The sequence below is a fragment of the Antedon mediterranea genome, chromosome 1 (genome assembly GCF_964355755.1).
Source record: "Antedon mediterranea chromosome 1, ecAntMedi1.1, whole genome shotgun sequence".
NCBI classification, from domain to species: Eukaryota; Metazoa; Echinodermata; class Crinoidea; order Comatulida; family Antedonidae; genus Antedon; species Antedon mediterranea.
In genome coordinates, this window is record NC_092670.1 from 32,277,310 (window position 1) to 32,293,567 (window position 16,258).

A 16,258-nucleotide genomic window follows, 5' to 3' on the forward strand; every position below is an offset into this window, starting at 1 on the left:
GCTTCAAATTACAGTTTTATGGGAAATATTTTTTTTTTATCCAATTTTTGGTCAAAGTGAATGACTATTATTATGGAACATCAAAATGGCATATTCAACAACAAAATTTGAAAAAAAAAACCATTTTTTCAGGTGGACAATATATCTTAAAGGACAACTGTACCGAGGACCATATTTTAAAAACGTATTAGGGGTATACATATGATTTCAGAACCATCGCGAAATCGAGGATATCGCCGCACGCGCTCGCCGTACAGCCGTCGCCGTAAATTGCTGTGACGTCACAGGTGCATCGCATAATCTACTTAATGAGTTTTCGCTGTTGTTACCATACAATAGATAGGTACCGTCACTTCAATTGCTTATTTAACCTTTTAAATTACTTAAATTTGCCAAAATGTTTTCCTGGTATTTTGAAGAAACACTTCAATATCCATATAGACAAAACAAACAATAAAACAATTCAACTTTTATATTTTTTACGATTTATTTAAAAAGTGTGTTTACTAGAAATGTTCGCGCTTTGCGAGACTTGTCTATGGGACCCGAAGAGTAGCTAGTAGAAACATGACGTATGACGTTCTGGAATCATTCAACCATATCGGACTCAAAACTTTTTCTCTGCTAGCTAGCGATTTTTGGGCCGTGTGCGAGCTTCCTCCTCCTCGTGTGTGTGACGGTGGTGTGATCAACATTGTGTAGAGTAGTATAGTAGAGAGAGGGAACTGAAAATGCCGGCGTGTTTTGAGTCCGATATGGTTGAATGATTCCAGAACGTCATACGTCATGTTTCTACTAGCTACTCTTCGGGTCCCATAGACAAGTCTCGCAAAGCGCGAACATTTCTAGTAAACACACTTTTTAAATAAATCGTAAAAAATATAAAAGTTGAATTGTTTTATTGTTTGTTTTGTCTATCTGGATATTGAAGTGTTTCTTCAAAATACCAGGAAAACATTTTGGCAAATTTAAGTAATTTAAAAGGTTAAATAAGCAATTGAAGTGACGGTACCTATCTATTGTATGGTAACAACAGCGAAAACTCATTAAGTAGATTATGCGATGCACCTGTGACGTCACAGCAATTTACGGCGACGGCTGTACGGCGAGCGCGTGCGGCGATATCCTCGATTTCGCGATGGTTCTGAAATCATATGTATACCCCTAATACGTTTTTAAAATATGGTCCTCGGTACAGTTGTCCTTTAACCTCAATGTCTTATCTTTTGAATCATAATTATAATAAAGTTAATGAATGGTTTAAAAAAGAAAACGAATTTGTATCTTTACTGACATACTAAAACACGGGCTATATTGTATGATCAATCTTTTATTTGATATAGCTGTTATGCGCGATTTGAACGATTTGCGCAATTTGAAATTGCGCAAAAAAATCCTTGCGCAATTTTAAATTGCGCAAGGATTTTTTTGCGCAATTTCAAATTGCGCAATCAACTTGCGCAATTTCAAATTGCGCAAGAAAATCTTTGCGCAATTTTAAATTGCGCTGCACAATTTGTAAATTGCGCAAGATAGTTCTTGCGCAATATGACACCTTTGCGCAATTTGAAAACGAACTGTAAATTTTCCCATACATGGCTAGGCTAGGCCTAGGCAGAGGAGTTTAAAATTTAGTATTTTATTATATAAATAAGACTATTTCAATGAAGATAATGTTTAATACTCACTTTTTAAGTTTTTAATATTAGTTTAAGCTAGGCCATGTAACCTAGTCAGTATCAGTAGTCCAGACCCTAGCTAGGCTAGAGTAGTATAGCCGGCCGCCCGCGCCGCGCCCGCCTGGTGGAACACCACCGCTTCGTTTTCCTTCGTCGGTTCTTCGACGGTATGCTAACTTATAACAATATTTGCACTACTAAAATAAGGAAATGCGATATTTATCTTTAATTTTGAATCATTCTTAGAAATTACTATAAAAATATGGGTGTGCATGATTTCACAATCTGTCGAAAAACCTTGCGCAATTTGCAGATTACTTGCGCAATTTAATACGTTGCTTGCGCAATTTGAAACACATGTTTCAATTCAAATTGCGCAAGGATTTTTTTTGCGCAATTTCAAATTGCGCAAATCGTTCAAATCGCGCATAACATAGCCATTATACAATACATTTTGAAAAAAAAAAAACTATCTATTATAGAAAACATAAAATGTTGGTTAAAGGAGTCAAAATATCAGTTTAATCCAACACATTTTGCAATTGTTATACAGCAACGGAAAAGAATAAAAAAAAAATTGAAATAAAATTGTTTTTTTACAGCTGTTTTGTTCTTCCGTTCTGCATTGGTTTATCTTCAAGGGATTTGACTTATAGAATTGCTAATCTTAGTTACAATAACCAACTAAATCGAAGACAAGTGGAAATATTAAAAGCAATTCATATGATCTGACTCAAAAAAGTTACTTTCATATTCTCTGATTCTATCAGTGCTTAGACAGTAGAGTAAAATATATAATGTGTGAACAGCCCTCTATGCGATTACATCATTACTGAAGTTACATTTATCATTACAGTAATTACAATGATTTTGTTCACAACTTCAATACTGTCAAACCCTCGTTCTGTGGATTTGTCTTTGGGTGACCTTTTTCTGAATGAGTTGTATACAGTAGTTGAATATGGACATTGTGCTACAGTGCTAGTGTGTACTGTGTTCAGCTAACTTGAAACCAGCGAGTATAAATATTTTTATACCCTCCCTGTTTAAACCAATGTCATTGCATATGGTTGGAAGTATTACTGTAACTGTATGTTTCCATTCATGTTTGACCCAAAATGTCAGGGTCATAATGTTTACAGCGCGTATTTCTTAAACTGTACAGTATTAATAATGAACTAATAAATAGCTAGTAAAAAATATGAACAATTTGATATAGATTTTATATAAAAAAATATAGTTTTAGACGTATACTTTTATTTATGAACCAACAATTATTATACACTACAGTACTTTTGAAAACTTTCACAAAGTTAATATACAGTATGATTAAGATTAATTGGTTTGCTCGCAATATGCGACCTCTTAAAATATGAATGTATAGTAGGTCAATAATAGTGTGGAGGAAGACAGATACAGGATATAGTGTTTAGGTAATTTACTCTTAATTAACGAGCCATGTAATCGTCTACCTCCGTATAGCTTGCATTAACATAAATTTTAAGATTTCATTTGCATCCCCACCTCAAACTGACTACTATAGACATAGGACTGTGGTGGGATGAGAACAACATCATTACAGAACACCATTAGCCCTGAAAATTTGTCGGTACGGTCAAGAAATGAGTCAGATAATCCTTTTTTTAGATGATTATGAATTATGATATAAAAAACATTATACTGAGCCAAACCTTAAATAAAAATAGAGTGAAAATCACCCAGATGCATTTAAAAGATGTTCCCCCACTGGAGCGTTTTTAAAACATGCTACTACTACACACAATTACTGTATGTAGCTCAGTATTCAACAAGCCTATGAAAAGTGTGATTCCATAATACTTTTTGGATTCCAAATCCCAGTGTCATATTGGAAGTATCTCAGGGTATTATTTTTACTTTGTTCTGTAGCCCTCACTACAGTGTTAAACAGTGTGACCAAATCTAGGCCTACTATTATTAGATACTTTTTTGGTACTTTTAATAACTTTGACACTATAAATATGTTGGCATCATTTGGTATTACTATACACATTTACAGTAGTTTTATTAATTGTAGTTTTAAAACCTTTTTTTTTTTGCAAATTTTAAAATCAGATTAAAAAAAAAGCATGTGTTCACACAGCCCAAGCAGTGTTTAAGTTAGTTTATTGCATGTTATAAATTAATTTTGTTAATGCTCAATTACACCACTCCCCACCTCCCAATCCCCCATAAAAGCTGATTTTCTCATACTGTTATTACATTATAAATGTATTATATTGTAAGCTAGACTAAGAATATATTGTCGTAATTAGCAATTTTGCAGTTACTGTACATACAACAATTATAGAAGATATTTTACCATTTGGGAAATACATCAATTTTGTGCTCCACATATTACTGCAAAAATATCCTATTTTAGGAAACATACTATTATATTTTCACATTATGCAATCTTTATTCGCAGTTTGCTGTCGTTATCAACCCATTCTACAGTAATCATGAGTAACGTTATTTCTTTTTAATGACGAAAAATGTAATAACTGTTAATAACATTATTTAACATATGGCGATAGACTATCATCTGGCCACCTGGAGTCATCTGGCCACCTGGAGACCTTTGCTGTATTTTCATGTTCTCTGTTCTTTTTTTCAATACAAAGTTTCTTTTGCTTTTTTTTTAAGATTCTATAGTGTAATAGTAGGAAGGAAGTTGCCTCTTAGTTTATACACAAGAGGGGAAGTAAGAGAGATAATAATTCTGTAGTTATTTCAATTGTTTCCTTTGCTCTATACCATAAAAAAAAAAGTGTTTTTCCAAATACTTTTTTTACAACTTTATTCAGTAAATTATTGTCACGTAATTATAATCATATCGATGTAATAAACAACTCTAAACAATATTATTTGAAAGAACATGAATTTACTTAATTCAACTTTAAATTACATGTTGAAAACAAGAGATTGTGTCAACAAGGCCTAATGGATTCCGTGTCTGAAGTACATGTGTTTAGACACCAAGATTGTGTATCTACCTTATTTAGATCTGATTTTATCTACATTTTATAAAAAAATGGTGGCCATTTTGAAAAATGGCCGCCATTTCAAGACGAGGCAAAAAATTAAGTGTCAACAGGGCTTAGAGTGATCAGAAGGGTTTAATTAGGATATCTGGCTATGTTGACAGCCTCTAACATTCCACTCCCCCTAACTAATTTTTTTCACATTTTTTGCCTAGACTATATAATCTAGAACAAAAATATTGTGATATGATACAGTACATACAGTATGTCAATATTAATTTTCGAAAGTGCGCCCTCTGCAGATGTTGTGTTTGGTCATTATAGTCTACAGGTTTTTTTTTTTCAATTTTTACACTAAATTGTGTTAGTATATTACAGACCTTCGGACTTATTTTATTTATTTTATTTCCAACCCCAACCAACAGCAAAAGAAATTCTCCAATAATAGAAGGGTATAACACGCAATTGTAGACCTCAATATTTTAGGTCATCTAAAATTCTTTTTCTGGTTTGATAACTCCTTTCTCACAGCTGATGCAGGTACTGTATGATTACCGGCAATGCATATCTATTCACATAGGGCTATCGTGCCAGGAACGTAACCAGTATATAGACTTCCATTAAGAAAGGGTCGAAGTATATCTGGCAAATAAAGTGTTTATTTGGGGAAAGTCGCACCATCTCTATTTTGCCATTCTACATTACATACCATAGAGACAGTTTGCATTTTTTTTTTTTTCTTATTTATACTTTGTGTTATTTACAATAATTGTTGTTTCATTCAAATCCAATTAGTTTGAATGAACCTATTCATTCATTCATTACCGCTGGCATACAGTAGATACAGCTTAACTCGTGTCTATTATGAGAAAACAATTACGGTAGCTTTTCAGTTGCGTTTGTAGGACGACACGCTTTGAAAATTACCATGAAAATAGATAACAAGATGACAATACAATGGAATGTTATTGTTAGTTTTATTTATTGTCGATTTAAAGTAGTGTAGTTAAATTATATAAAATACTGAATTAAGTTCAAGGTTTTGAATTCATTTTTATTGTTATCATTACCAAAACCTTGTGTTAAGGCTTTGTTTGCTTTATTTAGGTCAGGGTGATTTTCTACTTTCAATGTTGTTTTTTGTGTTAATATTATTTTATATACTTTTGTTTGTGATTGAGTGAGGTTTGAGTTTTTTGGTAGAGTTTACCCATCAACAATGAACTTGATAAGGTAATGTATAAAGAATTAAGTATCTACAATTTTGTTGACTGTCCATTCCTTCATATATTTTTAGGCATTGGTTGTGTTCACCTATCACATTTATAAAAGAGATTGTATCTAGGAATATTTGATGATTAAGAAACTGTTTATTTGAATGCTGAATACAATAGTCATTTTTTGATTGTGTTGGTTTTTTTAATGAATACATTCAATTCAATTTTATTGCATGACTTTTTATATAACTTTTAATGCGTAGTAAAAAAGGTTTAATCTTTCATTTAATTATATACAGTAGTAGTCAACAACCTAAACCAATGATCTTCCTGTAATTTTGTGAATAAGTTTTCTTTAATATATCATATTTAGTTTTGTGAATTGTGGTTTTTTTTATTAGCAATTACCCAAGAATGTCATAATAAAAATTGTTAACTACCACAATATTACTCTTTAATTCTGAACAAAACCTACTTAAACTCACTTATGTGGTAATATTATTAGGAAGAAGTTTTCCAAACTTTGTCATAATTGTATTAAATATTTAGTACGTAAAAGGATTTGCATGTTGTTTTTCAAGTCGGACTAGAACCCACAACCTCCAGGTCATCAGCCTAATAAAGTTTATCATTTAGTTTAGCATTATTTCATTTCATTTTCGAAGAAAAAGTACTACTGTAATACTAAGATTTTGTTTTGAGTCGTAGTAAAATTGTTAACACATAGTTTGTAAAATTGTAAAAATTGTAATACAGGCTCAGAACTTTTGAAATGGCAGAAATTATAAAAATAGAGGTTAAATTTTTGCATTTTTAAGTTACTTGATAAATGTCATTGTATCATTATCAAATACATTCATTTTAATTTTCAATTAGTGGAGCTGTAGCTTTTTGGTAATGGTTGCCTTCCAATCCAATCCTGACCTAATGCCAGCGTTGTAACTCATGACTTTTACAGCTTCACTTCACTCCCTAATCAAAATGAGACTTAGTTAATATAAGCATGATAAATTATAAAATAGTTTAATCCATTTTGTAATTGGTGAGTTACTGCTGTTAGATGCGTATATAAATAAATAAAAGAAATAATTATAAATAAATAAACATTTTAAAAATATCATTTTATTAAAATGTGGCGAAGACTGATTTCCATGTGATGTACAGTCATTTAAAGTTTAACATACAATAAATCATAAATAAATAAAACTAATAAATACATTTAATGTCGCATTCAGATTTAAATACATATTGTATATTTATGTTTTATATGCAAAGACCATATTCTCCATAAAATATCAACACTGGCCATCCATCATGTTGTCCTAATCATGAATATCCACTTCTCGTTTATTATCATATCATCTTGTGCAGCAGTAAAAAACGAGATAAGGGGAAGTGTCGATTGAAAAACTAGCACACACAGATTTATAGAGGACGTAATTCATTCATTAAAGTAACTACGGAGGAAAGAATAAAATTATCCCGATAGACGAAACTGATAAATCTGTAATTTTGCTTGGAGGCAAATTGATGACTCACCTTCACTGCAATAATTAGATTATTGATGTATGTCTGGGGATGTTCTGGAAAATACTAATTATTAATACTGTACAGTATGTTATGGTTTTCATGTGTTTTTTGATGAATTTAAAGGCTTCAATAGAGATCATGTAAAAAATTTAATTTTGTTGGATGTTATGCAACCAGGCCGGCATACTTTTACTTCATTTTTCTTTATGTACAAATTCTCATATTTATACTATGCCAACCCAATACAGTTATACTGTACAACTTTCAGATGTATTTATAAATGCATATCACGTTTTTTTCTTTTACTTTTTCCTGCCTTCCCTTTTATTTTACTTTATAATAATTTTGATAATATTCTGGAATTTGTAAAGCACCTAATGTTGTGAAACCTATAAGTGCTGTACATATTATTACTCTGCTCATTTTTAGATCAAACATGTATGGAAACATACAGTACTCCCATAATGCAGCTAGTAATAAGCAAAAAGTTGTGTCTTACTGTACCCTTTACCAGGGTTTCTTCCCTCATCTGTTCCTCTTTCCTTCTGTTCCTTTTCTCTTTTATCTGTTCCTCTTCTCTTTCTTTCTGTTATTCTTCTCTTTTATCTGTTCCTCTTCTCTTTATCTGTTCCTCTTCTCTTTTATCTGTTCCTCTTCTCTTTCCTTCTGTTCCTCTTCTCTTTTATCTGTTCCTCTTCTCTTTCTTTCTGTTCCTCTTCTCTTTTATCTGTTCCACTTCTCTCTCTTCTGTTCCTCTTCTCTTTTATCTGTTCCTCTTCTCTTTCTTTCTGTTCCTCTTTTCTTTTATCTGTTCCTCTTCTCTCTCTTCTGTTCCTCTTTTCTTTTATCTGTTCCTCTTTTCTTTCTTTCTGTTCCTCTTCTCTAGTATCTGTTCCTCTTCTTCTTTCTGTTCCTCCTCTTTTTGTATTTGTTCCTCTTCTCTTGTATCTGTTCCTCTTATCCTTCTTTCTGTTCCTATTCTCTTTTATTTGTTCCTCTTCTCTTTTATCTGTTCCTCTTCTCTCTCTTCTGTTCTTCAGTTTTGTTTCACCACCTTGAAATAAAACGTTTCGTAACAAAAACAACCAAACTTATTTTTTGGATGGAAGTTTTTTATAGCTCTATGATATAATCACCTCAGGCAAATGCCCCACTACAAAAAAGTAAAATAAAAACACTTTACTCCTACTTGCTGCTTTGTTGAAAAGAAAAACAAAGAGCAGTTTGTCTACTAAACCATTAGATTTCCTTATTTCTTTCACTTTCAGTAAGTAATGATTCTTTGCTCAATTCTCTATGTAAACAGTTAATTTAATAATCATTTTGTCAACAGCATCCTAAAGTCAATTTGGATATTATGTAAGTATGTACAATTACACCATTGTTTGGCATAGGATTTCCTGATACTTTATAGCCACATATTGTTTAACCAGATATGTGCGTTTATAGGTTATCTGTGTTTGTTATTATGCAATATTGTGTGGTCGTCGACCTTCATCTGACTCATCTTCCAATTGTTAGACCCGGTTGATGGCCATTTATAATAAATGTTGATCATTATTGTTGTTTTCCATAACATTACTTATGTTGCTTAACTTACTTATTTTGCGGTATTTTTTTACTGTAGATTATTTTTTCAATGCATCTTATAATCCGATAGTGCTATGCAAAAAGAACTTGAGAAAAACCACACAATATAGAAAGTAAACATTGTAAAAATTCAAAATGTTATTATTTATTTATTTTGCCTGGTTATTTTTCCATTTTTTTGTGATAGAAATAATTTACCTTTTATCCTTTAAAACAAGTTACAGTTTGTGAGACCCTTTTTCCAGATTATGTAATGCAAAATTCATGTGATGGTTTCCATTGTGCTTCAAGATTATTTATTGATGAAGCATTAACAATATGGCATGGTAATTTTATTTCAGATAATAATATGTCATGACGATTATAAAACTTCTTGGGTGGGGTGGTTGGAAAATTAAGAGTAGGAAGGAGGTCAACTAAACTGTTGATGAATCTCTGTACTCCTCAACTATATTACTGGCGTAACGATTATGAGTGCTTTCTGGCTAAACCCAGGGCTCCCAGGGCTTAAGAGGGTCCCAGAGCATGATCAGCTCCAATTCAATTACCAGCGTAAGAATTCCCCTTTGCCCCCTGCGTTATGCCACTGAACAATGTTCCTACATACTTTATAGTAGGCCACACTGATTTAATACAAAACATCGTTACTCATTTCAAAGTTATCTCTCGTGATCCAACTACATTAAAATTCAAACGATGCACTCTCAAAGGACACACTAATTAACCTCTCATTATTACACTATGCTATTATAAAAGCTAGATGGCGTAATAATTATCATTGACCAGCTGAGGTTAAACGCACTTAAAAGGGTCAGCCATTAATTGAGTGACAGAATTTAAGATTTCTAAATAGGTCGTGTACGCTGTTTGGCGTATTCAAACGATTTGTATGCTTTGGAAACTATTTTGTTAATTAGTTAATTGGCTGGAGCAGGTAAAAAATAGGTTAAATAAAAGCATTTTTTATTTTGTAGTTGTATAAGTTTTGATTGAAAATAATGCAGTATATTTTTGTTATTCTTTTCTGTTGTTTGCTTTTTGATAATTTGATCCGTATCATGTTTGTTTTTCACTTCTAAAAAACTTTGTTCATATGCGTCACGCATTGAGTCAGTTGCTACTGATAAAAAAAACTTTTTACTACAGTGTGCGAAGTTCAATAGAAGTTTAATAGAATATTCACACAAATGTTATGTTATGGTTCTAATACGTATGTTTCTTACTTTACCATGCCTGAGGTATTAGGCCTATGCATTATCTAACTTATTATACAATTTTAAAAGTTTTATCTTTCATTTTACAAGTTTCTAGTTTTAATGTTCTGCCTTTTTTAAATATGTAATTTTACCATTTTATATAAATATTTCATTTTTCAACATTTACTGTCAATGTACTCATATTACTTTAAAAACTATTTTAAGGTGTCTATTTCGTGCCTAGCTTATCTGGATAAACCAGCATTAGCCTATTCTCTCCGAGAAAAGGGCTACAACTCCAATATATACAATTTTATTAAACACCCCTATCACATAATAGTACATTCCATTTTTGGTCAGTCATTTTAACAGTATTTTTATTGTTATTAATGAAATAAAGATTGAATTGAATTGATAAGAGCCTTTATGGCTATACGTATTTACACAATTTTTAAGCATGAATATGCTGATCAGTTAGAGAAAAAAAGTACTGTACCATCATTTTTAAAGAATATAGTTTGTACAGTAATACAGTATCCCGAATGAACGCAGTGTGTAGCCTATATATTTGCCTGGTTGTTTCTATTTAATATGAAAGACTAGTTTACTGAAATCAATTAATACTTTCTATTTTTATTTTGCACCATAATAAGTAGTGCAGAGTACAATGTCGGTTTCAAGAGTTGCTACAGTATTCTTATAAAGAGTGTGACACTAAACATTCCGTATTTCTTTGAAGTATATCAATGACCACTTTACAAATGACTAGTGTCACATGATGTAATGATATCTTTAGTAGAATGTCAACCACACCATGGTCAAGAACTCTTGATCCTCTTTTCTTTATAAACTGGCAAGTTGTTCCCATAGTCAAATCTACAGTATATAACAACCATAGAAATTACAGTATATGATTATAATATTTAATATAGTTAGAGACGAGGCATGTCTAGCAAATACCACTTAGATAGAGCCTGTTTCATGCTACTAAAAAAATAAATAATAACAAAAATAATGTTCTGGGTGAATTTCTTGGCAGCAGAAACAGGACAAATTTTCAACAACCGGTTATAAATGGCAGGCTGAAAATAATGGAAATTCAAAATACTTTTCTCTGCAGTGCAAAAAAACTGACCTCAATTGACCTTGAGTCAACTACTGTAGCATGTTTTACTACCTTTTTGGTAATAGGTCAATGGTTAATGTTTGTTAATTGTTGACCACCCATTGATTTGAACAGTTTTTTGGGAGCACAAATTTAGCAAAATGCAGCCAATTATTTTTAGTGAACTGTTTATACAGCCCTTCTATGCAGCAGAACAGACCCATCCCTCCAGCTGCATTACCTCCTCATTGAAGGTCTCCAGGAGACATGGTGTTAATACAGAATGTCATGATTCAATCAATTTCCTTTTCCATTTACAGTAATTGATTAAAATTCTCCATAAATACAGCATTTTAATTCTTTTTATTGACTCCACCTTAGCAACTGCAGACTGACTTCTATTGTTATGCAACACATTGAATCGTATAATAATGGGCGTTGCTCTTACAAAAGAAGATGTAGGCCAAGGCTGTTACAATAAAACATAGTGTGTTCATGTATTTTCACTTAGGGCCTGTTCAGACCTACGGAGTTATGCTTTCGTATTGTACGCGGCGTACAAGTCCATAGGTCTGAACCAGGAAAAGATTAGTGGAAGCCACCTCGTACGACACTGATATTTCGTACGCTACGAAAGCTCAAGGTATGAGTTTAGTGGACGTCGCTTACAATACGAAAGTCACGCATCGATGAATATGACCTAGGTTAGATATCTAGCCAATCAAATTACAATATTCGCCACATCACATCGTGACATGTGCTCCTCATCGTACAGCCAAGCTGATCCATTTGTTGTTGTGATCGGTGAACGTGCGAAAAAATCATACCTTTTGTTTGTTGTTACACTAGGTATACAGTATTATTATTATTAATATTATTATATTAATTAATTTAAAATGTCATCGAAGCGTGCGCATTGGCGAGAAACCGAAGTAAAATACCTTATTTCATTGGTGGGAAGCCCTGAGTTTAGAGATCGGTTGGAAGTGAAAAACTGGCGTAAAAGCACCGGCAACAAGATGTCTGTGTTCAACGAGATGGCGGACACGTTAGATAGCAGATGGGCCATCCTCATAATAAAGAAGGATTTAAATTATATCCAAACGAAATTGAAGGGGTCGTCGTATAAAGCGGCGAAAGACCGAGTAAATAAGTCTGGAGCCGGTGCAAGTACGGGATTTGAACATTTTTCTGCCATAAATGATATTTTAGGCCTAGACCAAATATAAAAACAAACCCCAAAACGATCGGCTGGTTGGTATGCCTGACAACCCATCGATAATGCCGAGACCAAGTGTTCGGTCTAGGCCTGTAACTCTTACTCCAACCACTACTACTTTTAATAACAACGAAGGTAGGCCTAGGTCTATACGTGCGTTAGAGTTTGGTTAATCGCCAGCGAGTGACATCATATCCGTTTGTAACGCAACTTCGTTGCAATGAATCTGAACACTTTGCTCTTACGACGCTCATTAAAATATGACCTTGGCTGTGATACGAAAGCATAACTCCGTAGGTCTGAACATACCCTTAGCTTCGCCATGGGGAAAATATTTCAAGATTGCTCATTCAATGCGCCAAACTTTCAGTCGATTTGACGGCAATACAGTAATGTTATGAACCTATAGATAGAAAATTAAAAGTTTAATTTTAACAGCAAGGATGTAGCTGACATGAGGCAGACAAGGAGCTTGCCTCGTCTGAAATTTTCAATTTTCACCACCCACCCCAATCCCCCTGCTCATCATATTTTATATGAATAATTATATTTAAAACATTGCCTTGTTTTTTGTTTAACCTTTTTTGCTACGGCCTTGAACTGTAAAGTAATCATTTCACATGATGACATAATTAATGTTAAAATATGGCTTTGAATATGTATTATAATTTTATACATAAAGTTTGTAGACAGACCGAACCCTTTCGGTTTGTAGTGCTAGACAAAATTGTAATTAATAAGAAATTATACAAGTTTAATTAACAGTTTCTATGAACTCTTTCCATGTAATCATCATTATATCTATTAATAGTGGATAGATAATGTTGGCTTTATTGAAAGAATCAATTATTTTATTACTAAACATATAATAATTAAATATGAAATATTTCTTAAGTTGCTTTCTATTTTTTTTTTTATATCAATATTTAAAAAAACAAAGATTGAATGACAGTGAACCAAATGTGCTGATTTAAATGGAAAATTAATAGTTATTTAGTTATTTACATTATTTTTTATGACATTTTACGATTGATATCAATAAAATCATGCCTAAACATTTCTTACAGCTTTCTATTTGTTGCTGAGATCCCGAATAATGCGATAATAATTAATATATTCCAAATAAATATATATATATATTATTTAAACAGTAAGCATATCTTGTCACTAGAGAATGTAATCACTGTTGTCAAAGGTGAAAATACATTCAAAAGACAAGCCATTAATGAAGTATTATGATTTTTCCTTGGCCTTATTTTATGTAAAAATGCCCTCAAAATAAATGTGACAGTTCCTTCAAGAAAAATTAATTATTTTATTAAGCATGAAAATTCTGGAAGTGATGTCGAATATACTGTACATCATATTGTAGTGGAGTTGTAGCTTTGTGGTTAACATGCTTGCTGTCCAATCTCCAAGGTCTAGGGTTCAATCCTGACCAAGTGCTAGGGTTGTAACTCATGACTCTTTCAACTCCACTTCATGAATCTCAAATGAGACTTAGTTTATAAGCATGATAAATTTTTAAATACTTTATAATAATATAATATTTATTTGGAACAACATTTTCTTTACAGTGGCACACATGCGTAGATGGTGCGTCCATAATCTATCCTATAATTGGCGAGTTACTCGCTGTTGGATGCGTACTGTATATGAAATGAAAGGAATAAAATTTAAAAAAATAGTATCACTATCAATTGTTTTGTACAAAGTGTTCATACTGTACAATAAACAATCAGGAAGAGAAGTTGAATCGTTTCATGAATGAATAATGATAACTGATTAATTAATTGAGATGTTTATTTCAGCTGGGATGTTTATCCAATCTTTCACAAACTATAAATTATGCAAATAAACATAAATTATATAATTTTAGTAATGGCTGACTGATACTGATAGTGTATTTCTACAGTCAATAATAATTATGCCTAGCTTTTTCACAACATTTTTAAAAGAGATAAGATTTAGAATAATAAACTGTGAATAAATACTACTGGTATTTAAGCTTGATGCCAGCTTATTATCCCAGGGTCATGTGTTCAACTCAGGCCCCGTTTCTGCTGCCAAAAATATACCGTATATATACGGTATATTTTTTGGCAGCAGAAATGGGTCTCATAAAAAATATACCGTATATATTTGCGGTATATATACTGCATAAATATCCCCATCGTTTGTGGATATTATACGGTATATTCCAAAATATACCGTATATTTCGTTCCCCGTTTCTGCTGCACTCAAAATATACCGTAAATGTGACCCGACTCATGACACGAGGTCAAAAACTAACAGAGCGCGACACGTTTGTTTTGGTTTTTCTGCTGCACTGAAAGTTGAAACACACGTGTAAAAGCAAGCAACAGATCAAAATGTCACTGTGGACCGAACAAATCACTATTTTTGTAATTCAATTGTGGGGGGAAGCGAAAGTTGGGGGGAGACTGCATGGCAACAGAAGAGATACCGAGATTTTAATTACAATAAATCGAATGTTCTTACACAACAACGTGATGTAAAATCATGGTAAAATACTGTATAATAGAAAATGGAAATTAAAACGGCAATATAGGATAATATAGCATAATATAAACTCAATTTGAATAACAGAGTTGATTTATAGTGAAATTTCTAGATTGTGCTTGTATGTGCGGTGTAAATTCGTTGCCACTTCTGCTCATTAGATTTAAAATAGAAAGCAATGCTACGACGTTTTGAGAAACCATCATTGTTTTGTTTTTGTCAGCATGTACCGGTAGGTAAAAACCTCACTACACGAGGTCAATCCATACTTCCGTCTCACGAAATGCATTTTGGGTAATGAAAGCCAACTTTTTTACAACCCACCCACGAAGTATGTGCAGCGGAAACGGTGCACGAATTTCATATACGGTATATTTATACGGTATATTTTGGGTTGGCAGCAGAAACGGGCCCTCAGTGTCAGTTTTCATTTCTTAAAATCATGGAGGTTCTTTTTTATACCTCCATGTTAAAATTAACCGAACGGTGTCTTGCTATTGGTCAAATTACTTGTGTTGCACACTTTCTAGTAAGAACTTTTAACGAGCTTTTAAAAAAACATTTAAATTTAAAAAAAATTATTTTACTGGAAGAAGAATCTTAATCTAATAGTAAATTTAAATATCGTTAATAATTCTCCATTTTTACAAATATTTTGTGCAATAACTTGTTTTACTGTAATTTTTTCTGTTTATGAAAGTCAGAGTTGACGAGTCAAGCCATTCCTGGTGATAGTGGTTTTTCTGCTTTTCACCCTCCTCAGTACTCTGCTGCTATTTTATTTAATTGTGTTGGTTGCCTGTTTGTTCCTGTGATTTGCTGAAAGGGATATAAAATAAAATAAATATTTGAATTTTATGTATATATTATATATATTGCAATTAATATTTTTATGAAATTCAACAAAATTGACAATCTTATTAATTATTAATTCAAAATGACAGTATTCATGGTCATTCGCATGCCATGTTTGTAACTTAATCCTTTTTCAATTAATACCTGGTACTCTATCTGTGCTCATTATATATATGCAAAGTAAAATGGTTAATTAATAAAGATAAAGAAAAACAGTTCAATAATAGGTTTACTGGCTATTATTATTGTTTGTGTACTAAATCATGCATGATTTTGAGTGTTTTTTCACCTGCATTATTTAGGAACTAATATAAAATAAACTAATTACATATTTTAAAATT

At 32.2% G+C, this 16,258-nt stretch overlaps 1 protein-coding gene across 1 annotated transcript in view; it reads left to right on the forward strand.

The window, feature by feature from the left end:
* Positions 1-16,258, forward strand: part of LOC140044190 (uncharacterized) — a 41,949-nt gene that overhangs the window by 700 nt on the left and 24,991 nt on the right. The gene's annotated exons all lie outside the window — the stretch shown is intronic.